The sequence below is a fragment of the Myiozetetes cayanensis genome, unplaced genomic scaffold (assembly GCF_022539395.1).
Source record: "Myiozetetes cayanensis isolate MyiCay16 unplaced genomic scaffold, myiCay2020 scf9, whole genome shotgun sequence".
Classification (NCBI taxonomy): domain Eukaryota; kingdom Metazoa; phylum Chordata; class Aves; order Passeriformes; family Tyrannidae; genus Myiozetetes; species Myiozetetes cayanensis.
Genome location: NW_026088185.1, coordinates 2,827,692 through 2,851,160, shown reverse-complemented (window position 1 = coordinate 2,851,160; position 23,469 = coordinate 2,827,692). Strand labels below are relative to the sequence as shown.

Below are 23,469 nucleotides of genomic sequence, written 5' to 3'. Positions count from 1 at the left end.
AGAATAGCTTTGCTCAGGGATTACAGAGCCAGAACATCACAGACAGAGAAGGCAGAAAAGTGGGGTAGAAAAGGCCTATCAAGAAGGTCTGAAAGACAGAAGACAAGACCAGACCTACTGAATACATTCCAGATCATTCCTATCACTGAGAACTCCCATAAAGAAATTTGACATGTACACAGCTCCATTTCTTCATGACTGCTATTCCTCACTACGTATCTACAAGCAAATACATGGAAAAGTATGGATAGAGTAAACTAAAACAGAGATGCCATGAAAGAAATCATTTGTACAATTCTTGCAGTACTTGGCTCTCAAGAGTTCAAAGCTGAGACTATTAGATTTTAGTCTTCTGACAGTATGTGGAATTCCTACCCACAAATTGGGAGATCAGGGAATTAAAAAAAACAAACAACCACAAACCCAAATAAACAAACATGTTGATTGAGAGGGATGGAGGAAAAGACTTCAAGTTTTCCTATGCTGTTCATCTTGATTAGTATGAAGTGGGTGGGTTTTAGCAGAATATGTTATACTTCACTATAGTGCTAAATATTTGGTGTTCAGAAATTAAAATGACGCACAAATGTCCAATCTTCTTGCTGTACCAGAACAGAGAGGAGGCAACACGAAATTATGTTAAGTTTTGTGTGTACATATATATAATACAATTTTTTTTTTAAGCTCTGTCATTCCTGAAGCAAGATTTACTTGAAAAAACACAAAAGCTTACGTGAGTCTTCACAAATGCCTCTCTCTCTCTCGCTCAGTGAGGGTGTGACATTGCTCTTGCTGTAGCAACACAAACATCTGTGATGTCTTGTTGCCCTCTAGTGATGCCACTTCATTTTTCCCCACTCCTTAGTTCTTTAGAACTTCCCATAGAGGTGTGAATTTGATTATAAAACTCACAGGGCCTTCAACCAAAGCAGAATTAGGCATGTCTTATCTCAAACCAGTAAGTGTTGTGTTTCCTTCCCTACAAAAGGCAGGTTTCTTATTTACTTTTGGTCTTATTATTTCATTAATTTGATTAAAAATTAAAAGAACTTTCCATCATAGAGCTGCAGTTAGATCTGAGGCAGACCATACCTGAAGCAAAATATACTAGAAAAGTATTACCTACTGAATTTTGTTTTGTTAAATAGCAAAGGGGCTGTGCACAGGCTCGTTAAGCAAATTGCCTCACTGGACAAAGCACTTGTTTTAAAGTAACATCTCCCTTACTTGGCTCAGTGAACATCTACTTTGGAAACGGAAATGGGTTAATTAAACATACGTATAATTTTTTCTGGGTTAGTTATTTATCATGCTTTTTGTTCTCCTGTTGTTCTGATTATCCTCCCAACGAGCCCAGTGTTTCACTAACGATCCCATCCACGGCCTTTAGCCCTCGTTCCAAATTCCAGAACCAACTGGCTTAGTCACTGGATGTCACTGTTGCAGCACCAAGAGCTTTGGGGTTTCATCTGCAAACAGCAAGCCAATAACTTGTATGTGTTTTATTCCTTCATTACTATTAAAGGTTTGCATTCCTGCTCACGTTGAAGTCACTGAGAGTTTTACTACAGGTCGAATATTTAGAAGTATTCAGGCCTGAGGATAATTTATGCTTTCATAAACTAGGGGAAGGTATTTCATTTAAGTTTTAAAACTCTTTGTATTTTAATTTGAAAGCGTGACCTGTCTTAGCTTTTTGTTTCTACTGCTCTGATAAGAGTTTTATTTCTGAATATCTTTTTATGTATGCACAGTGTACATATTTCTGTAATTACATATATACACACACATATATAAATACACCAGTGCCAGAATGATATACATATTTATGAATATATATACATTGGTATAATTTAAATTTATATAAGTGAAATACATATATTTATGAATATGTATACACTGACATAATATTTCTCTAAAAAGTCCTAAATAATGTTTTGCTGGGTTCATGTAAGCCAACAAATTAAATGATTAACTCTTGCAAAAATAAAATACCCATCCTTTGCCTTAACCAGCCTGAGACAAAGCTAAACAGAGCAATAAACACCACTCTGCATGTTCAGAACTCTGAAAATTAAATAAGTTCATATAAGAATGTAAGTAGCTTACAGAGTCAGAGACTTTTTACAGGTTTGTTGTTTTTTCCAGAATGCATTAAAATGCATTGCATCAGCACCAAAATTATCAATTAGAACTATAGTATTATTAAACTGGTTTCTAATTCTTGTTTAAACGAAATAAAATGAAATTAACTGGAAGCTGGGTTTAGATTGGCAAGCACTTTACAAGCAGAATTTCCCATTCATCAAACTTTTTAATTGATTTCTCAGAGAGTCTGAGCATGCCTGCATTTCCTTTATCTTGACAAAGGGCGAAGAGAAGTGAAAGTTATTTCCCCGTGGTGAATTTGACTGGGATACACTAGTTATAGATGCTCCTCCAAACAGAACCCAGGCCACTTTCTGTGTCATTTTGTGTTTGTTTTTTTTAAAAATGCCATCTTACAGGCTGAAACCTCCTCCATGGGGTGGCTGCTGAATAAATAAAGCACAGGAGACGCACAAACGGTGCCATAAGGAACAGCAACAGGAGTTTCACCGTGTGCTGCCAGAAAAGTATTTCAAGGGTAGGAGCGAGATGGCAGCTGAGGACACCACCACCTGCTGCCGGCACAATTCCCGGCAGACGTGCCAGACCCAGCCCCAATCCCAGCCCCGGCTGCTGCAGGGCCACCCCCACTGCCTCCTGCTCCTCCCTAGATCCACACCCTGCCCTCCTGGAGGGGCTCCCAGCATCCCTGCCCCGCTGGGCATCTCTGCCCATCGCAAAGTCTGCAGCAGACACGAGAAGGCAACCCAAGCACACGACAGGAAACCTGTTTCTCAATCTGCTAAAAGAGAAAACAAAGCCTGAGCAGCAACTAATGTGGTGAAGACCTTCCCGGGGCTGGCTGCTTCCTCACCCACCCACTGACTTGCAGCCTGCCAGGCGGTGATTCGAAGGGGAAAAGGCTTCTCTAGGAATTTCAGAGAGGGCAGAAGTTGGTTGGGAAACACCACGTAGACTTTGGCTCTTTTCAGTTGCCATCCAGTACCTACAGCGGTATCTCTGAGCAAAACAAGCTCTTGAAGTGTTTCCATAAGATGTTATCAGACAACTAAAACCAGGCAGTTGTTCCTGTGACAGCGATTGCTGTGCACTTGCTTACTAGGGAGCGGAGCACAATTATTTACACAGTGTTCATAACTCTTAGAACAATTGCCTGCCCTTTACCGAGTTCCTGCTCTCCACGAAAATGGGAACAATTTGTGTTTCTCAGATGACAGGGCAGTAATCCATCTTCAGCAAAGCTTTTGCTGCCCAGCATTGAGAAAAAAGAATCTTGTTCTTTCAGTATTATTACTACCCTTTTTTTTTTTTTCTTTTTGGTAGTAGAGAGTAAGTAATAAATAATTAGCAGATTAGACACACTTAGGAAATCTAAACACTTGTCTGTTATTCAGCAAAACAAGAAGTACTGGATTAAAGCTGAAAAAAAATAATAATAAAAAAAGCACGTTTGAAGTCCAGCACCGTCCTGTTTCAAAACTAATCAATCAAGAGCAGACTATGCCAAACATGCAGTGCTTTCTACACTATAATAATGAAACTTATCACATGATACTAAGAAGGCAAGTGCCACAGGTCCTGTGAGACTCTCCCCAGAGGAAGACTCCTTTCAAACTTGGTAGGTAAGAGCCACCTTAGATGACTGATAGACATCAAATTAGTCACTGCTAACACCATCTGCTTCCCTTCTTTAGTTACTCCAGCGAATATGAGGGACTCAAAACACCTCTTACGTGCAACAGTTTCATGGCACACCCACGAGGCAACAAAACCCCAAAGCAGATCCTTGGCAAGACTGCCCGTCTCAGGAGACAGAAAATGGAACACAATGCCTTCCACAAGAGTTTTGCACTTGGGCTTGATCATTCCCAAGTGAAAGAGTAAACATCTGGAACACTGACCGGCCAAAAATGGCTTAAGTGTACGTCCAGCTCTAAACACAGAAGTAATAACACCGGCGCATGAAAGTGCTTTCAAAAGCACAGAACAGGTTGCTACGGAAAAAATGTACTTTCTGCTGTGTTCCTGCCTCATCCAGCAAGAGCAGACATGTTGGTGTGGTCAGTAACTGGATAAATGGATCAATTTATGGCTGTACCCACAATAGTTCTTAAACAGAAGCGAATTAAAGATGGTTCAAGTGAAAGAGTTACGCAGGCTGGTACCAGAGGACAAGTCAGATAGGAAACTGAGAGTGTCACCTGTGGAAGACTGACAACAATCCTTCTTCACTCACTAGAAAAAAACACACAGTATTCATAGGTGCTTCGTGTGTACTTCGTACATCCTTAGAAAAGCACAGTTTAACTGTTCAGAATACTCACAGAAGTTGTATTTACAATGTATGGAAAACTGTGTGGCTTTCATGGCAAAATCCAAACAATTTCAGTAAAATATTCTCTTGCTGAATGGCAAATTTTTAACTGGTGAGAATCTCTCACTGGAATATCCTCACCTTCGCTGAATTAGCCTATTTTAATATGAAAACAGGCAGAGAAGGAGGATTTTTCACAAAACTCATGTGCTGTTGCTAAAAGCAGATTAAGAATTACTCTGTATTCTCCTTTGATCCTCTGCAATATATTTCTAGCACTACACAAATCTGGCAGAAGCCTGACAGCTTATTTGATTTCTTTGCAGGCTGTGAGATAGCAGGGGTGATTATCTTTTGCTTCCTTCCATGACAGGGTAGCAGAGATTTGCCCAGAGCTCAGACACTGTGATACACACACCCACACCCTGCTCTAATGCACTGGGTAAATGTTGTAATAGCCACATATAAATTTCTTTGACAGAATAACCCTCGTACAAACAAGTTGCAATTGCTTACACTTACCTTTCAAAGGAGCTTTTAATACAAACTACTTGTTTAATAAATGAAACACAGAAGCAGTTTCCTCTCAGTCATAAAGGGTAAGCTGCAGGCAGGTTTCTTACAGAGTGCTCTGCTGGACCATATTCAAGCTAAAGATGTATAAATATTCACCCTGACAGATTTTCTTCCTCCAATACTATTTTTACACTTTGTTGTTCATTGAAGAAATAGCTGATATATAGATACAATATACCTTTTCATCAGGGCTTTTCATCCTGCCTAGGAATTCACATAAAATTTAACCAAAATAATTTTCCTTCAAATACTTTGCAATCATAAAAAACTCCCCACAAACAAAAAGCCTGAAACAATTTATACAAAAAAATACTCTTATTATTTCAATAGAACAAGCAGCTTACTTTTAAACTACATGCAAAAGAAAGCGTGTTTCTATTGGACTGATTGAAAGATTACCAATTTCAAATATTTTGAGGGATAGCCAGGTCTGTCTCTCCCATCCTCTCCTTGCAATTCTGGAATACACAGGGATGCACAGATTTCAACCAGGAATGAAAATTAAGAGAAAAGCTACATATTTAGAAACACAGACTCTGACTAGCAGCTTCCTGGAAGAAGGCTCTGTTCATTCAGTTGTTCATTAGCTTTATTTTACAAAAACCAGGTGTTTTTTGAGCAATATCCCGTCCATTCTGCGAATGGGTCAGAATTTGAACTGGGTTAGCAAAACAACCAGCAGCTCTGTGTGATCCTCAAAGCAGAATATCTCCATTTGACCTTTTTTTGGCCACCATTTGCACACCACAAGCACACTCGAGCTGCTGAAATTGGACTGAGTGTGGCACAAGGGCTGAGCCTGGGAGATGGGCACAAATCTCAACAGGGGAGTCCAGCAGAGGGGATGTTCACTAAGGGACCACAATTGAATGGCTGAGCAACGAGTGGTTGAGAAAAGTGGCAGAATAAATCAAGTGTGACATCAGAAGCTGGCTGGCACTTCTTTTTGCTGAAGGTTACCACCTCCAGCAATGAGAACTTGGTTGTATTCTAACACACCTGTTTTTTCAAACTCAGGTTCTATCTTGACCTGTTTGCAGTCGACCACTACATGTGTCTGATGTATGTATGGGTGGGGTAAAATTCTCTGAAAATTCACGATTTGTTCCATAGATGTAAAGTGATGTGTATATAGAGGCAAAAGCATTCTTAGAATTCAAGATTGTTCTTAATTTCTGTCAGTGTGATGCAGGGAACAGAAGACGAGGTCAAGTTTAACAAGAAAGCAAAGCTGAGTGTTATTCAGAGTTATCAGTTGCTCATTGGAAAAAAAAAAATAATTGGTAACATATGCAAAAGAACATATACAATTATAACTAACTGTTTCCCACACAGGCATCTTCAAGTTTACTGTACAAATTTCTTTCTTAGCACAAGGATCATTAGTTGAATTAGTGCTGTTGATCAGGATGCAAATCTGGGCTTTTTGTTTGGGTTTTTTTGTTTGGTTGGTTTGGTTTTTTGGAGGTTACATCAACATTTTAGAAATAAATGAATAACACGGACATTATGACTGTTTTGTTCCATTGAAAATGAAAAGATCTTACTGCTTTTTGAACTGAGCTTTTTGGATACAAACACTAAGCAGGTGGACAGGCCAGCTGGAAAACAGAAGGGCGAAAAAAGAACAGAAAGAAATCATAATTGCCCTAAGCAAGAGACATATTTATTTAAAGCTGAATCCCTGGGGAGATGGTGTAAGTATTTTTGGAAAACAAATATTCATGCTAAATTAGCTCTCCCCTCAGTAAACAGCATTTTCTTCTGAAACTAAAGTGCTTTTTGCTAAACATAGTTTGTTCACATCATTAAAAGAAGGCACTTTGATTTTTACAGTGAACACTGACTTTTCTGACCAACATCTCAGTCCCAAATATCAACGCTTTGCCCACAAGAGACAGCAGAAAAACGATTAACCCAAATATCTGTGTGAATAATAAGCTACAGGTTCTTCCTACTTATGGAACTGAGGGGGCACTGGATAATCAATGAAGTGATTTATTGTCAATACCTTGCCTGGGAATAAGGTGTATATTTTAAGGCTCCTGTGCTTAAAACACCAATCACGGAAACAGTTGCTCGGTGATTTATTATTATTCTTGGTGATTGCTCTTTGGTAAAAAGAATATATTTCACTTGATTAGTGATTTTTTCAGAATCATTTGTGACTTAGGTGGTAGCTTTTACTACTCTCAAAGAGGGAAGGTGGCATTTCTTCCTTCTTTGTTGCCAACCTTACTCTTTGTGCCTCGGAAATCAAAGAAAGTAAGCTCAGCTCTGTGATGATAAGCCTGGAGCTTCCCTCCCAGCCCCCAGATGGACTTTCATGCTTGAAGCCAGTGCCTGCAACCTGCCTGGAAAGAAGCAATTTACCTTTTTATTTCAAAATCAACTTGAGAACAGACAGTTTGCCTCCATGTAGCTTTACCACGAGGAAAGAAAACCCTGCTCTATTAGAATATACACATCTGAGGTTAAAGGGTGGAATATGTTAATGGATGAAAAGGGGATTTGGGATTTGCTTACTCACTGTATGATTTTCTGCTCACATACTTGACCTTTCAGGATTTAAAAAACACTTGCAATGAAAAGCAAACCAAAAATCTCAAAACCCACTGAACTCCCCAAACAAACAAACCCCCCCAAAAAACAACACCAAAACAAAACCTAAAACACCAACCCCCAACTGTTTTTTCCACCTACAGCAAATATTCTAGGTGTGTGGTACTGAGCAATGGCTGTAGGAAAACAAAAAGGCACTTCCCCACTAAGCATATTTTTGTGAAGCAAATCACAATATGAAGAACCACAGCAGGGCTCTGGTATTACAGTGGCTACTTGTGAGAACATCTCTTTTCCTCCAAAATAAGCAGCGTTGTTTTAAACAAGATGGAAAGCTGAATAATTGCCACCTCACAGTTGGAGAGACTCCAGCATCCTCTGGTGAATCTGCACGTGATTGGCTCTGGCAGATTTTGGAAGTGCACTGCTCAGAAAGGCAGTTTAACCACTAGAGGGTGAGGGAGCCTTCCCGAGGATTCAGTTATGTCAGGGTGTTGTGCATCACAGTTTTGTAGCACTTGCTCATTACTTTCTAATTTTTCATCTGCATGTCCCATACCTTCTTGGAATTGAACATATTGATTAAATTACATATTGCCACACAGAAACCTGTGAGGTGCAACTTCTCTGTAGATATGGAGGTTCCTGTTAATCCCAAAGTTTGAAGGATGCAGAACCTCTGGCCACTATTTAGAAGACGATATTTTAGTATCTCAGCAGACATCAGCAGTAAATAACTCACAGACTTGCTCTATTTAGAATTCTGGAGCACTCAAAAATATATTGATTGCTTTAAAAAGCTTCCTAGAGGAGCTTCTCTATCTCTTCAGAAATAAAGTGGTTACTCATTTGGTCACTATCACCAGAAAATGATATAAGATTCATCTCTCTTAATCCTAAATTTGTCTCTGTGTTATCACTACAGTAATTGCAACACAATGCTTTCCACACAGAGTAGTCTCCCATCTGAACAAATGCTTCTGATTACAAATACTTGATATTTGAAATCTGCCACAGGAAATACGCAACACGTCATGACTGACTAAAAAACTATCCCAGTTTATAATTTGTGATTCTTAAAAGCACACAAACACACACAAAATCTGCATATGGAACAACCACTGGGCCTTCTGACACATTTTATCATCTATTCTGTTCAATCACTAAAATTGCTTAAATGAAGAAACAATCATTTATCAGTCAACAGTAGGGAATCCTCCCGTACAGCATAAAAGGTTTTGTCTGCAACGTATTTTCACTCAAATTCCTCTTGTAAGACAGTGTTTGGGTCATTTAAATCCAAGAAAAGCAAAGGAAAATTCTAAATGAACACCACAGCTCATGGGGATGTAACCCCTTTTTGTCTTGCAGGATCAATCCACTCTATTTGCCTGCATATTTTGTAGTTGCCAAAGAGGTTTTATTGTTCTGATTAAAAAATGGAAGCATCTTAGCAGAATGACTTTTGCTAACTCTTCTTGTTGATAGCTTTGGATCTAAAGGACATGAGGAAATAAATACCTGAAAGAAGGAATTTTTTTCTGTTTGATTTTGTGTGAGGTGCTCTGCTTATCCATGGCTGCTGCAGCATTAAAAGCAAAAATACCCCAGAAAACCTTTTTGACATAATCTATTTTCTTAGGATAAGCAACAGATAAAAGATTTCACTCTATTTTCTACAATAAAACAGTCAATGGTTGCCTGAATTCTTGTTGCTATCAACTCACTATCACCTAAAAAGAGGTGACCAGGGAATAACTTTTCTTAGTTGCTAAATCCTCACTCTCCTCCTGCCCAGACACTGTAATTTTTGACTAGTTTTTCTTCTGTCTATCTGTTCGGGTTTTTAAGTCTGAATTACAGCCATACAAGTTCTTTGTTTGGTGGTAAGTCAGGTTGTACACTGAGTAAACTTCCAGAAAAGACAGATCTTTGCAGACAATCACAGAAAAAAAAAAAAAAAAAAAAAGTAAAGCAGTATATTTTAAGAAGGAACAGATTAAGTGTATCATTTAATTAGAATTCATTTTAATTTCTTGATGTTGCCTATTTTCCAAATGAGCTCTCTAAGTATTCCATGCTTTCAGGCCTAATGCAGGGGTTTTTAGAAACTATGTATCAATTCAGGACTTCTGAATACCAGATCTAATTAAGATTAACTTCTGCAAGATACAGTTATTTAACAAGTTAATAAACAAGTTATCCTAGCTGGTCACACACTATAAAGTTTTATAAGAGAAAACAGGAAAGCAAATAACCCTTGATATCAGGGTAAGTCTGAAGCATGGCCCCTGGGGAATTAAGAAGTTAAGCCCTCAGCATTATCTGATGCTCAAAGGACAGAACAGGCCTGCTTTGCATGAACAGGATTTGAAGGTAATAACTGTACCACAGGCTCTCAATCAGCATGGAATATGCAAATTGAAGTCATTATTAAGCAATTGTATTCACAGACAAAACTGTGCTGTAAATGGAGCTAGTCTGGAGCAAGGCAAGCCAGCTCTGTCTCTGTGCAGAGGGTGAGCCCATGCACTGCTTTCTGCAAGCTAATGAGAGAGACCAACCTGATGGCCAAGGAATGAATTAACTCCTGAGCCCCACAGCTCTCAAGGAAAGTGAAAAAGAGGCTCGCAGGGATATCGTCCTGGAAAACTGCAGCAGAGCTTTAGGGAATTTTCTATGTCATTGGAATGGTAGGTTGTTCATTTCTGCAAAATCCAGCAGTCTATAAAATACACATCCTATTTCAGCAACACAGAGCAGAGAACCAGGGCCACTTTCCCCAACTGTTTGTTTTCACAAAGCATGTTTTGGACGACGTGCTCACGTTGCTGGCTGGTTGTCAAGAGCCACATCCTTTACCCACAGCCAAGTGGAAGATAACTTTCCTTGGCTCTTTTCAGGATCTTTGACATAATGGAAGCAGAGGACACTGTTAACTTCAGCAGACATCACATTTATGAAGTAAAGGCTCCCTGGTTCTTGCCTGTCACCAGTAATGAGAGCAAACTCCTCTAATCACTGTCGTAGCATCTTTGTTGGCTGAAAACCAACGTACACATTTTTATGATCAGAGAGAAGTATGTTTTAATTGCCAGGCATTTCATCATAGATAACGAGTCTCAGTGAGTATCAATCACTGATTAGAGGAACAGCTTTGCCTGTCATGATCTGAGAAAAGGGAAGACAGTGACAAATCCTGCTGCAATATCGTTCCAGCTCACAGACAGAGGGGGTGGCTCCGAAAAGGCCGAAAGCCGTGACGAGTTCTACGACACAGCTGTCATTTTTCAAGCCTCATTCCTGCCAAGACATTAAACCAGGAGCAGAACAGACAAAGGCCAAGGCTTCAACATTCAGTCTTGGGCTGCAAGGTTTCTAACACAGGCCTGATCCTGCACAGGCTCCCCACTGGGACGTTTCCTACTCCACCCACAGTAACATCTGTTCTTAACTAGGCATTAGAGAGTTTGAGGGAAAGAAGTTCTTCTGGTTTGAGCTGCAGAAGTGTCAGATTCTTTTTGGAGAATAACATCCTTTTCTGTTCTCAGTGCTGGAGAGAGAATTTAATTCCCCTTGCCACTGTGTCCTCAGTCAACATTTCAGCTGGGTCAGACATACATATTTCCCAATTAAAAATAATACATTAAAAAAAAACATAAAAAGCTACAAGTAGCAGGGGCTGCTAATTCTTCTATTAGTTTTTAATTGTTTTATGCTTTTTCTTTTCTCCACTGTCTCTTCAGTACCTTTCCAAACCTGCTTTTTTTTCTGATAAAAGATCAAGTAGTGATATTTTCAGCTGAAAGTTTTGTCCAAAGAAAAATACAAAGCACAACACAATAAGGATATCTGTACTGTCCTCACAGATATCTGGCAGAAACAAATTATATATGTTATATAAAGCTGCATGAACAGCTATTGTAACTAAATATCACTTACTACAAAACATGAAGCTCTACCAGTGATGTTTCCTCATATCATCTGGCATCGATCTTGTTCATTATCCTAAAAGGGACATTTTCTTCTCTAGTTCTGACAATTTCTCCTTCTACTGAGTACAGCACTCACTGACTAGACAGAAAAAAAACCTTTCTACCCTCTACTTTGTTACCATTAAAGACATAGAGATTTAAAAGTTCTATTACAGTTAGTTTATCTCTCCATGGTTTTTAATAAGATGTTTAATACTCTCAAGAACGCCCCATGCTTGAATTGGTGCCAGTGGAAAGCCAACCCTCGCTACAGAAGTAATTTCAGAATAGATAATGGAGTGCATTTACCTGGTTTAACTGCATCTCAACAGCAAATAACACAACACTGCATAACAGCAAAGATAACGTGGTAGCAACAATATTACTTTCCCTATAGTTTAAAAGTAAACTTGAAGTCACCAGGACAAGAAAACACTTGGGCAACAAGTGTTGTAGCTGGGCTCTCTTTGAGAATGTTTTCAGGGCTTTTCTGCATTTGACCATGATAATTCTGAGTCCATAGTTCCCCATTAAACTACTCAAAGGTCATGGAAATTAACACACCTGAAAGTCTGAGCAAATATAGAATTTGTAAGACTACAGATAAAACAAACCTGTAATTAAACCTGGAGTATCTGGAACTGCAACAGAGGCAGTTCTTTAGGAAACACAAAGCATGCCAGAAACAAAGACAGCTTCTTCCAGCTCACATCCATGGCATGAACCCTTCAGGTAGCTTGGCTTTCATGGCTGTTGTTTTATGGAGTTCAGCTGAAAAGTCTCAGCTTGCAGAGTTTTAACCTATTTCAAGTTGTGTCTGGAATGCAATTTTCATACCAAAATGTAACTCATGCTGATAATTTCAGGGTTTACCCTCCACAGCCACTGGACTTTGAAATTAACTCCAGAACAAAATGTGAAGCCTGAATTACTTACAAAAATCTTGATACTTGGAAAAGCACTAAACTATCACCTAACTGGGCTCAAAATTTTTTAATGTTGTGTGGGGTTTTTTTTCCCCACAGATTATTGGTCACTTCAAGTAATTTTAGCATTTGATTTACCTGAGTTACATTAGAAATTATGTATTAACTTACAAACAAAGCTCAAGGATTAAAGTTGGGATTTTAAAGCAAAATTAATGCCTGGCCCCATAGGCTTCTACATTTCGACACTCACATAGCAAGTCTATGTGCTGAAGAGATTACTGGAGTAAACTGCAAACCAGTAATCAGTGACTTGAACTTTGGTCTCAGTCTTAAATGGCCTCTCACTGAAGGAGGAAGTCCACTAAAATTTGGGAAACCCAGCCAGTGGTTAAAATGCAAATCATGTATCACAAGCACATTTTCAGAAGCACACTTGCACAAACCTCCTGCCTTCTAACAGTGCAAAGACACAAGTAATTGCATATATATTTTCCACATTATGAGAAGCTCCAGCTATGATTCACAATTATGTAATAGATAGAATGTTGCAGATTATGCCCTTGAATACTGAACTCAGTTTCAGTGCTAGTGTAAGCTTCGACAGGAACACCACATGCCATCTAAATTGTATTTACTTTACTATATGCTATGTATATACATAAGTACTATTATTTTTTTCAAAAATTGACAACAAACCTTTAGAAATTATTTCATCAAAAGCTGAGGGTTGTTTTTTTTTTTTTTTCATTTTTGCTCAGACAACTCAGCAGGAAGACTCTGCTTTAGTCAAATACCTCTTATAATATATTTTGTGCCTCATCTACCACTCAGCCTGAAAGGAAGGAAAGAGTCCTAATCCCAGAATGTTATCTGTAAACATGTCATGGAAATTAAAGCAGATGGCTCCACTTCTTTTCTTGGAACTCTCTAAGTTCTAGTATTGAGCAAAATCTACTATTGTAGACTGAAAGGATAAACCCAAAGAAAGATTTTCAACCCAGAAAAAATAGGAAAAAGGAATACAAATAATGGAGAGACTGCTAAGTTGGTGCTGTGCTTTCTTCTCTTGCATTATCAGCTGCACCACACTTGGGCTTTTGCTTCAAATAATCCTTTTCCACATCAGCAGTTCCATCATATCAACAGAGAAAGTTAAAGACTCAGAACACCAAACATGCCTCCTATTCCAATAAAAAAATGTTGCAGAAGTCCAAAAGTTATTTAAAGCAAATGGATGGGTGACATCAATGGATGGACAATATCAACATCAAGTGGTATAATTAAAAAAAAAAAAATTGAGGTTTTTGGGGGAAAAAAATGGTATAAAGGTATTTCCTCCCTCATGGTTTATTCTTTTTAGGAATAAAAAGGAAGAATATGCTGCTCTTGCTTCCCAAAATGGTAGCCTTGCTATGAAGTCAGCTATCAGAAATTTCCTCCCAAGCTATTATACAAGCACAAAGACAAAAAAAATTTGATTGTTGTTAGAAGAGAAATTATTTCATTTCTCTCCAGCTGTTAATTAATGTTACTAAGAGTAATGTGAGGGTCATTACTAGTGCTATCTAAAGACTAATAATTTTCCAAATTATTTCTACCACAGAGCCAGACAAGTGTGCCAACTACAAAATAACGTTGTATACAGGTCATTTTTCTGCACTTTCTATACAGGTCACAGTAAAAATCCCTCAAAAGTCATCTCTGAAGCAGCACTACAGTTTGGACTGGGGATTTTGGATTAAATCAATTCAGCACAGACACAAATCATGTTCCCTGAATGGCTGCTCTGTGACAGAGTGGATTTTCCCCCATGATGTTGTTAATTGCCATCCCACACAGCAGGACACACTAAACTTATTGTCAGGTATTTTACCTGGCTTGGAATAAGATGTTAAAAAGTTACTAAACAACTCAGGAAAGGGAAGGCAGAGATGGATTCATAACTTCTGCAACTCTCCTCTGGGTGCAGATTCCATAAAACCACAGGAAAGGAAGGCTATAAAGATTAAAACTCCCCAGGGATTATAGATTTCCCTGTACAAATCTGAAGTTTTAAAACTTCTTATTTTATATATTACAAGCTGCAGATGCTGTATTCTCTAAACACTCTTACTTTGGTTTCAGCCCCTGCAGTATGTCTTAATGCAAATTAAGGAAATAAAGCCCTTAAAGGAATTTAGAAGAAGAAAAATGAGAGATAAACTTGCACACTCTTTGTGCATCGAGATGAAAGCTTTGTACAGCTGCTCTGAACTGTAATCTCATTAATGTTGTTCTTTATAACAGAATAGAATCTTCATGTAACTTAAACTTCTCTTTTTGCAAGGCTATTAAATCATGTCTAGATACAGATTAACAGCCACCCAAAACATTGTATGTGGATTTGGGAAGTAAAACATCCTTTAAGTGTGGGGTAGGCTTGTACAAATAGCAATGATTTACTACAAAACATCTTTCAATCACAAAACGCCAGTTTAATAAAACTTAACATTTTCTTTTTAACATACCAATAGAGTGCTACAATCAAACCTACACAGAGAGTCAGAAACTGAAGACCGATGCCAGGAGTATCAATATCTTAGCAATTAGGGTTAATCACCTAAAAAGAGAAAATGGCCTCAGACAAGCACTCTATTTGCCAGTCTGCTTTCCATTTTGTCCTTTTTGTTCTTAGAAAAGTAACAGCAGCAGCAACATGAGAGGTCTGGGCTTTCACCTGCCACAGCAGGACAACATCCTGAAACTTAAAAAAAAAAAAAATCTAAATCAATAAATACAAAACTCATCTCAACAATCAGATAAAAATCTGTAAACTGCTGTTGCTTACACAAAACAGAAAATTCAAATTCTTTCCTTCTTTCAAACCTTCTTATGGGCTTGTACTTAAGCTGCAGAAAATTATAACTTATCCAAAGTTCAAAGTGTGCTCCTTCAGCTAGGTACTTAATTATTTCATTATTTCAGAGGATCATTTGTCTACAGCATTAAAAAATTATTGCTCTCTGATATGTGTCACTCTTATTTCATAAAGCCATAACAGGAGATGAGGTATTGAACATTTCTCCACTATTATGTGGTGATATTACTGAAACCATGTGAGACATCTTCAGTATTTGATTGGGGTTTTTTTCAATATTTACATTTCTAACATCAGATGATGAACAGGTTTTAGAAGTCACTGAGAGTTGTAACAAAGCCAGTGAAAAGCAGGTGGCCTTTTGCCTCCTGCTGTGCCTGAATTTACTGTTAGAACTGGAAAACGAAGAAATCCAGGTAGGACCATAGAGATGGCAGGAGCGAAAACTGTCCAAGCAGACGAAGTTAGCAGGGGAAATAACTCTGGACCAAATTTTGGTGAAAGACTGGCATGGGTTACAAGCAACTGTATCACAGAGTACAGGACAGAAAGATGATGAGATGTGTAACAGCAAAAAAGAGAACAGCACTCTTAAGCAAACTGAAATGGAAGCTGAACGTGTGTCTCTAAAGAGTTAATAATCACTTTTCAAGAAGAAGAAATGTCCCTTTACATCCTGTCTGTCTTGGTCTAAAGCTAGGGGGAGAAAAAAAAGAATTAAAAAAAAAAAACAACCAAGAATCTTTCTAAGACTAGAAAAGAGTGGGAATTGCCATGGAAAATGCAGGACAGGAAAGCCCTGGCCCCTTTGGAGATGGACAGACAACCACAGGTGTCAGGAATGGAGCAGAATTAATGTGAATATGGAATGGGGACACAAAAAATGGGGCAGTTAATGCCTGCCTTGTGTAACCTGAGGGCTCCCAGCATCGATATCCTCCACTTCAGCTCAAGCTGACAGAAACAATCCCTACAACTCCTACATGACCTGAATTTCTCCTGCTGGACAAGACAATGTTTGGAATGTTTCTAAAGCTGGCACTGGTGCTGCTTCTGCTCAGTTTGAAGCCAGTTGTGCTACAGACTTCCCTTTTCTTCACCTTATGCACTGTGCTCCGTATATTTTCTCAGGTTTTTTGAGACAAAAAAGAAAAAAGCCTGCTCTAAACGACCTTAGTAACTTTTATAACCTTGTTTTACTTGGGAAAAAAATTTGTTTGTCATCCTTTCATCTCTGAGGTTGTATTTATAGCCTTCTCTGGCATGAAACAGCAAGTGTTAATCCTCTAGTGACTTGCTCTAAATCACACACATTCAATATGCTTTTGCTGTGCTCTTTGTTACTTCTGTCCAAACTGAATGAACTTATCTTTCTGATCTCTTCTTTTAGGGAAATCTTTCCTTCTTTAATCTTATTGATGTCCCTTTTTTATCCTATCTGATTGACACTAAGTTACCTGGGCATTGTATTTAAGGCAACACAAGCCTTTAACCAAAATACAGTGCTAACATCGTAAATTAATTCTATCCCACTCTTACATCGTTGCAGTATAAAATAATTGAGTCTTTTCATCTTATTTCCTTAATAATGTCTTTAGAGCAACTTCTCATCAGTTTTTTTGCCACAAGTACTGTTTCCTTCTCCCTCATTTGCACACAAAGCCCTCGGATTCACAAAGGAACCTTGTTGCTGATGGGATTGGCTGATATTGTTTTAAACCTTAAGTGAAACATGAATATATTTGTCACCTATTATTTCTTAGGGCCTCTAAGGAACACTTCAAGTTTGCTGGGAATCCTAATTTTAGCACAGCTACAAACAAAACCAGAAGATTCAGTATGTAATAAAAGTTATATATATATATATATATAATATATAAGTATATTCAAAGAATAGGACATGTTAAAACAAATAAATCAATCACAACCAGCACTTCAACCCATAAACGAAGAGGTGACCTATTGAATCTTGACTTTCTTAGGTGGAAGCATCAGACAAAAATCAGCAATGCTTGCAGTATAAACAAAAGACATAAAAATAAGCTGTGGCTCATTTAAAAACATTCATTAATACAGCTTGATTTTGAAGGTAATTACAAGATAAACCTGCCTGTCTCCCACACTCTAGTAAAAAATATGCCTGATATTTTTGCAGCCTTGTCTCCTTGGGCTGTCTCTCCCTGGAAAGCTCTGAGATCCACGACCCTGTGTAGGTACAATGGGCAGGCAAGGGCAGAGCAGATTAGCAAGCAGGAATTTAATTGAAAACCTGACATGGAAACTGTACCATGAAAAACTGAACACGCCTGTTAATAACACAAAAAGCCTTTAAACTGACAGAAAAAACCACTTGCACTAACAGCTTGGCACTGCTGCTTTTGTAGTGTTAGGAAATGTTTCAACTGCTCCTAAGAGAAATGTTACTGCTTAGCAGCTACCCGAGTCTCTTTGTCACTCTGGATGCAGTTTTGTCTGTGCTGAAACTTGCTCTGCAGGAAAACAGGTGGTTTCAAACCCTGGCACAAATAAATAAATAAAAAAAAATAGTAAAACAAACGGGATGTCAAGTTTCATTCAGGTGTTTATATCTGCTAATAGAAAAGCCAAATATGATCGCTTTGTTTATGTTTTGGATAGAGAAACAAATTGGGCCCTGTTTGCAACAGCTGGCAGTAACAAATAATAATGACCTGCAGTGTTTATCCCAGGAAATCACTTACAATTTCAATAATTTTTTTCAATTTCAATAAAATTTTACCCTTCTACTAAAGACCAAAATTAGAATCTACTAGTGATCCAACAACTGCTCTTTCTGTTGTTGTTGTTTGTGTGCTGTGCCCTAGCCTGGAATGCCACAAAGCAAAAAAACAACCAGGTTCCAGAACAACACATGACAAACAGTCTGTGTCCAATTGTGATCACCCCCAATTCTGTTTGTTCTTCCTTTGTTCCCATCCCCCTTCACAGGAAAACCCTGCTTTGGTTTGCCTTTGGCTGTGAGAGTTTGAGGGGATTCCTTTAGGATATAAAGTTTCTCCTTCACCTGAATTACGCACTGATAACCTCGAGGTCTCATGTTTTGTTTACCTGGCTTTACTCATTTAAATCACACAGCTCGCTGCACTGGGTTTTTCTGGGTGAAAGCAGAAACACATTAGTAGTGCTTGGAAACCTTGTGACTTTTTCTGTGCAGAAAGCAATTTTCAGGAGGTGAACACCATTTCACCTCGAGCTTTGGCAGCAGCAAACTAAAGAAAAAAAAAAAACACAACAAAACAAATCAACAAAGCAAGCAAAAAAAAAAAAGAAACAACCCAAACACCTAACAAAGAACATCAGAAAATGCTTAATTTCCTTTGATGGAGCTCTTTGTTATATTCAGCTTTAAATTTGAATATTGCCTGAAAGGAGAAGGGAAATTAATTTGTCTTTTCACTTCCTTGCTTGAGTTGCATCATTTTTGATCGAAACCAGAGATGTTTTTATGGACTGTATAATAAAATCTTGACAGGACACATGTTGAACATGCAAAGAATAATATAATATATGGAAAGATGACAGAATATTAAATAAATAATAAATAAGTAAAGAAATAACTATTCCTTTAATCATGTGGTAATACAGCTATGCTTAGTTATGTTTTTGAAGTGAGATAGTATAAGATTTTTTGATTGCTCATGTGGAAATTGGAGCAGAAGCACGCTGCTGGAGCATGGAAATAATATGCAATGCTAGAAGGGGAAAAAAAGCCTTTGCTTTTTTGGAATAATATTAGGAAGTATAAGCTGCACAGCATGAACCAGAGCCAAGTCAAATCTGCCCAGATGTATTTTTTCAGAGACTCAGAGCAGCTAAAGCCTCATCAGCTTCACCTCATGTCTTCTGTTAAGGTTATGACAAGCTGCCTTGTCAGCTCCTCCAGGCCTGGAGTGCAACAAGAGTTGAAAGCCCTGGGAGCAGAGCCCTTGGGAAGCCAAAAGATCAGGTGTGATCAGCAGCAATCACTCAGCAGTGAAACGAGCTCACATTACAAAGGAATTATAATATTTCCATAGCTTTCCTGCCCCTTCATCCAATCCCTGCCCTAATATCCTCACAAGGAAGTTTGGCCTCGCTGTGTAGAAGGGAGAATTATTAAACTGTAGCTTTGGATTGGAGGTTCTCTAATGAGCCTTAAATGCAAATTACAAATGAAGTTTTTAGCTGAAATAGTTGAGCTGCTAAAGTTCAGGTGAGAACAGCAGGACTCTCCAGTTTTGAGTGTGTTAGGAACCTCTTTTCCTCCTTTCCCCAAACACATTCCTAGTGTTGCACTGCTTAATAGCACCAGTCCATTTTCTTGTTTGTTTGCTTGGTTTTTTAAGGTCTTCGGGATTGGGTGTGCTTTGTGTGTGTGTGTTTTCAACACAGTAATAAACCCATGTATGCCATTATCTTATAAGAATAAAAGTAGTGGCCTTATTCTCAAAACACTCAGACAAAAAGTGCCATGCACAGGTCACTAATTGTTCAAAAAACCTGGGCAGCTCCAAAAGGGCCCCTAAAATGTTTTCTTCCTTTCAAACAAACCCAGTGCAAGGCTCAGTGATTCTGAAGAGCCAGCCTGTATAGCCTATATCATGTCATTGAATTTCTGCAGCAATAGTTAATCTGCAGAACAGATGAACTTCTAAAAATTCACTCAAGCAAATCTCAAATTTTTGTCACTTTTCCCCTCTTATCAGGTATTCTCGCTTCCAGGAAAATACAACATTTAATCCAGTTGAACAGTTTTTACCTTAGACCTACTACTGTATTTTAAGGCTTCGGGTTTTGGCACTCATTTACTACAGCTTATCTGAGCAAAACCCCATAAAAACCCAAACAAAACCCCATAAACCCAAACAAAACCCCTTGTTTAAACTACCTGCAAATTCGAGGTACTGCACAGAATATTAAAATGAAATTCAGTGGGCACTGACATAGCAGGACACTGTGTACTCAAACATCTCATGCATTTGTTATTCTTGAGGTGTTTTCTCTGGGAGACCTATGCAACCTGAATTCTCACATCTTGCTCTTTAAAAAAGCTAAAGTAATTGCATCGCTCCTTCCCCATGCCAAGATATGAATAATTCCATATAAAGGAGACACTGGATCCAAAATGCATTAGGTACTTAGAAATTTCAACCACATTTGTGTAAGTTTAAGGGTGAAGAGAGATCCTGTAGTTTTTAATTAGTAAAGCACATCCTAAAAGTACAGAATATCCACATATGAATAAAGAGGACATTTTACAGCATTAAAAGCCTTCCATTTGTCTCTCAGCCCCCCCTTAGCTGCACAAAACTGGGCAAATTTTGCACCACTTGTGAAAACTGCATCTCATCGTGGTTTCTGTCCTGCTCTCTGATCGTGCAGTTTCATACTAAATATTTCTTCAATAACACAAATTAACATGTAATGTTATAATGTATTATATTCTAAACATTTATATAGGATATCATTACGTTTTTGAACCAAGACTGAAGATTCAAAGTGTTTGTTACAGCAGCCATGTCACAAATAGTCTCGTTGTCCATAAGCACAGAATTCATCTCTGAATGCCGTCACAGATCTAAACAGATTTCCTTTAAACACCCCTAGGTGGTGCTGAAATACAACTGCTCCTTAAAAAAAGCAACAGTCACAAAGTAGATGGGTATAAGATAGGTGGTCCTCCTGTTTGTGCAGATTTACTTCAGGAGAATGGAACTGAATCACAGCTGAAGGGCTTTATTTGTGCTTTCCTCCACTACTTATTACAATAGATTTTCTTCCTATGGTTGGGTCTTATAGCCAAGACTGGAGCTGAAAACATCAGGTTATTTTCCTAATTGATGGAAAGACAAAACAAAAACAACAGAAACTGTGCAAATGTAGATGTCGTGAACGTGGCGTAACTACAAAGGAAAGGAAACATAAACACGGCTCATCCTGATAATCATAAATTTTGCTATTTGGTATAAATTGTGTCAACACAGCCACTAATAAGAGTTGTCTGGGCATCAGCCCAGTTTGCTGAAATGAAGCAGAGTTAGATTGCTTCTCCACCAACAGAAAATGGAAAAGAACAAATTCTTTGCCAGGCGTTAATTAACGTGTTGGTGTCGTGATAATCAACAGCAGATGAATCCGTCCTTTCCGGTTTCAGAAAACACATAATAGTTCCACATCGGTGGTTATTTATAGAGAAACTGAAGTGTTTATAATTATGAACATGCTTTATGGTAAAAGTCATGGCTCCAGCCATTTCCTGGAATGCTAAAACTTAATTTCCAAACTATTCAGCCTTGCAAAGTGACAAAACTTAAGGAAACGAGTTACAGGAAGAAAATAAACAAATTTAGTGTTTCTATATTTTTAACATTAACAACACACAGTAAGACATTATATCAGCAAAAATTTGTATCAATAATTAAACACTTGTAAAGTTTGTAAAAAAGGTTTATGCACATAATGTAAACAATTGAATGACACAAAACATGAAGGGAAAGGGATTGCTTAGTCCCTGAATCCATCCCCATCCATTTCAAAAGTCAAGGCATGCAGAACATCAAATTGCCTCTCCCTCCTCTTGCACCATAAACTGCAAATTACAGATGGGCTTTCCCTCAGTGCATCATAAAACCCAAGACAAGAAACACAAAAAGTTACATTCCCCCTCAGCTAACAAGGAAAGAGCAAGGGAAAAAAATTAAATTACTGATACATTAAGTTCCTAAAAATAAAATAGAGGATTTGATAAAAACAGTATGAAAACTGATATTATTGCTCTAAACATGTCAAGACATTAACTTCAGATCTACTCCTCAGAGGAAAATATAAACAAATATTAAATTCTTCATGACCCTCTCACTGCAAAACGTTGCAAACCTTCACGGGATGAACAAGTCAGTTATTTCCTTCAGCAAACCTTCAGCTATATTTGTCCACCTCTCCTCAGAGATCTTTTTGGGGTTAGATGGTATCATTAGTATTCAGGTTTGCTTCCTAATGCCTTCCTGAACCTCGTGTTGCATATTTTAGTAGCAAAAACACGATTACAAACCGGTAGTGGTAGAGAAAACCACTTCTTGAGAAAAATGAGAGAAGTTCACCAACTACTTCCTGATCTTTGACAAACTTCTCCAAACCTAGAAGTAAGCCCAACACTGATTTGGGCAGCTTAAGAAGCTGCAAAAAAAAAGTGGACTTCCTTGGGATAAAAACAGCTCTAAGCTCCCCCAGCAAAAGTTAGGGTAGACAGCACAAATCAGACACATTGTGGTTAATGTATACAATTATACTTCATTATACCTCTAATAGGCAGTTTGATTACATGGCGAGTGTTTAAGGTAACATGAATGAGTCATTAGACATAGGGGAGCATTATTTAGCAACATTTTGATTAGTTCAAGTTGTTAGGAAAGCACTTCAAAACATAAGTAGTACAGGTATAGTGTTAATGGATCACTCCACAGGCAGACAGCAACCCATCCAAATGCAGGTAACATCTGTAATATTATATTTTGATTGAGATGGCAGCTCAGTATGCCCATAAAAATCAGAACAACTAAAAGAAAACTATTCTGAAACCAAGTAAATTTGACTGATAAAATTACAGCTGAACCTGACAATTTTATTTTACATTAGATATGTGTCAAGGTTTACCCAGCTTGGAGGTTTGGCAAACTAGCCAGTAAATAAATGACCTGGTGGGTGGTCTGGTCATCCCCTACTTATATAGGGTAAAAGACACTTTATGTATAATTTCTGGAGAGTTGTAGAACATATGTTTGAATGGTAAACTCCCTCAGTGCTGGGCAGTATTTACTGTGGTGTCACTTCACTTGGTTTCTTGCATGAGCCTGAATATTTCATGAAGCCTTTGATAACAGCACTATCTCACCCCTGCAATTTTGTATGTATTTAAACACCATCTTTTACCAACCAGCATAGATAGAAGGGAAAATTTGGCCATCCATGCAATCAAACTGTATAAAAGTGTGAGCCACTTCGGCATAAATCAGTCTGGCTCTTTTGATACTGTGAAATTTAAAGTCATGAAGGCGATCAGGGGGCTGGAGCACCTCCTGCCTGAGGATGGGCTGGGAGAGCTGGGCTTGTTCAGCCTGGAGAACAGAAGGC

General features: G+C 38.2%; 1 protein-coding gene across 1 annotated transcript in view; it reads right to left on the bottom strand.

The window, feature by feature from the left end:
- The window catches only part of TFPI (tissue factor pathway inhibitor), a 56,962-nt gene extending 34,725 nt beyond the window's left edge, over positions 1-22,237 (bottom strand). Inside the window, exon 1 of the mRNA XM_050339813.1 lies at positions 22,216-22,237. The gene's annotated coding sequence lies outside the window, so the exon portion shown is untranslated. The remainder of the gene's footprint in view (positions 1-22,215) is intronic.
- Positions 22,238-23,469: the final 1,232 nt, after the last annotated feature.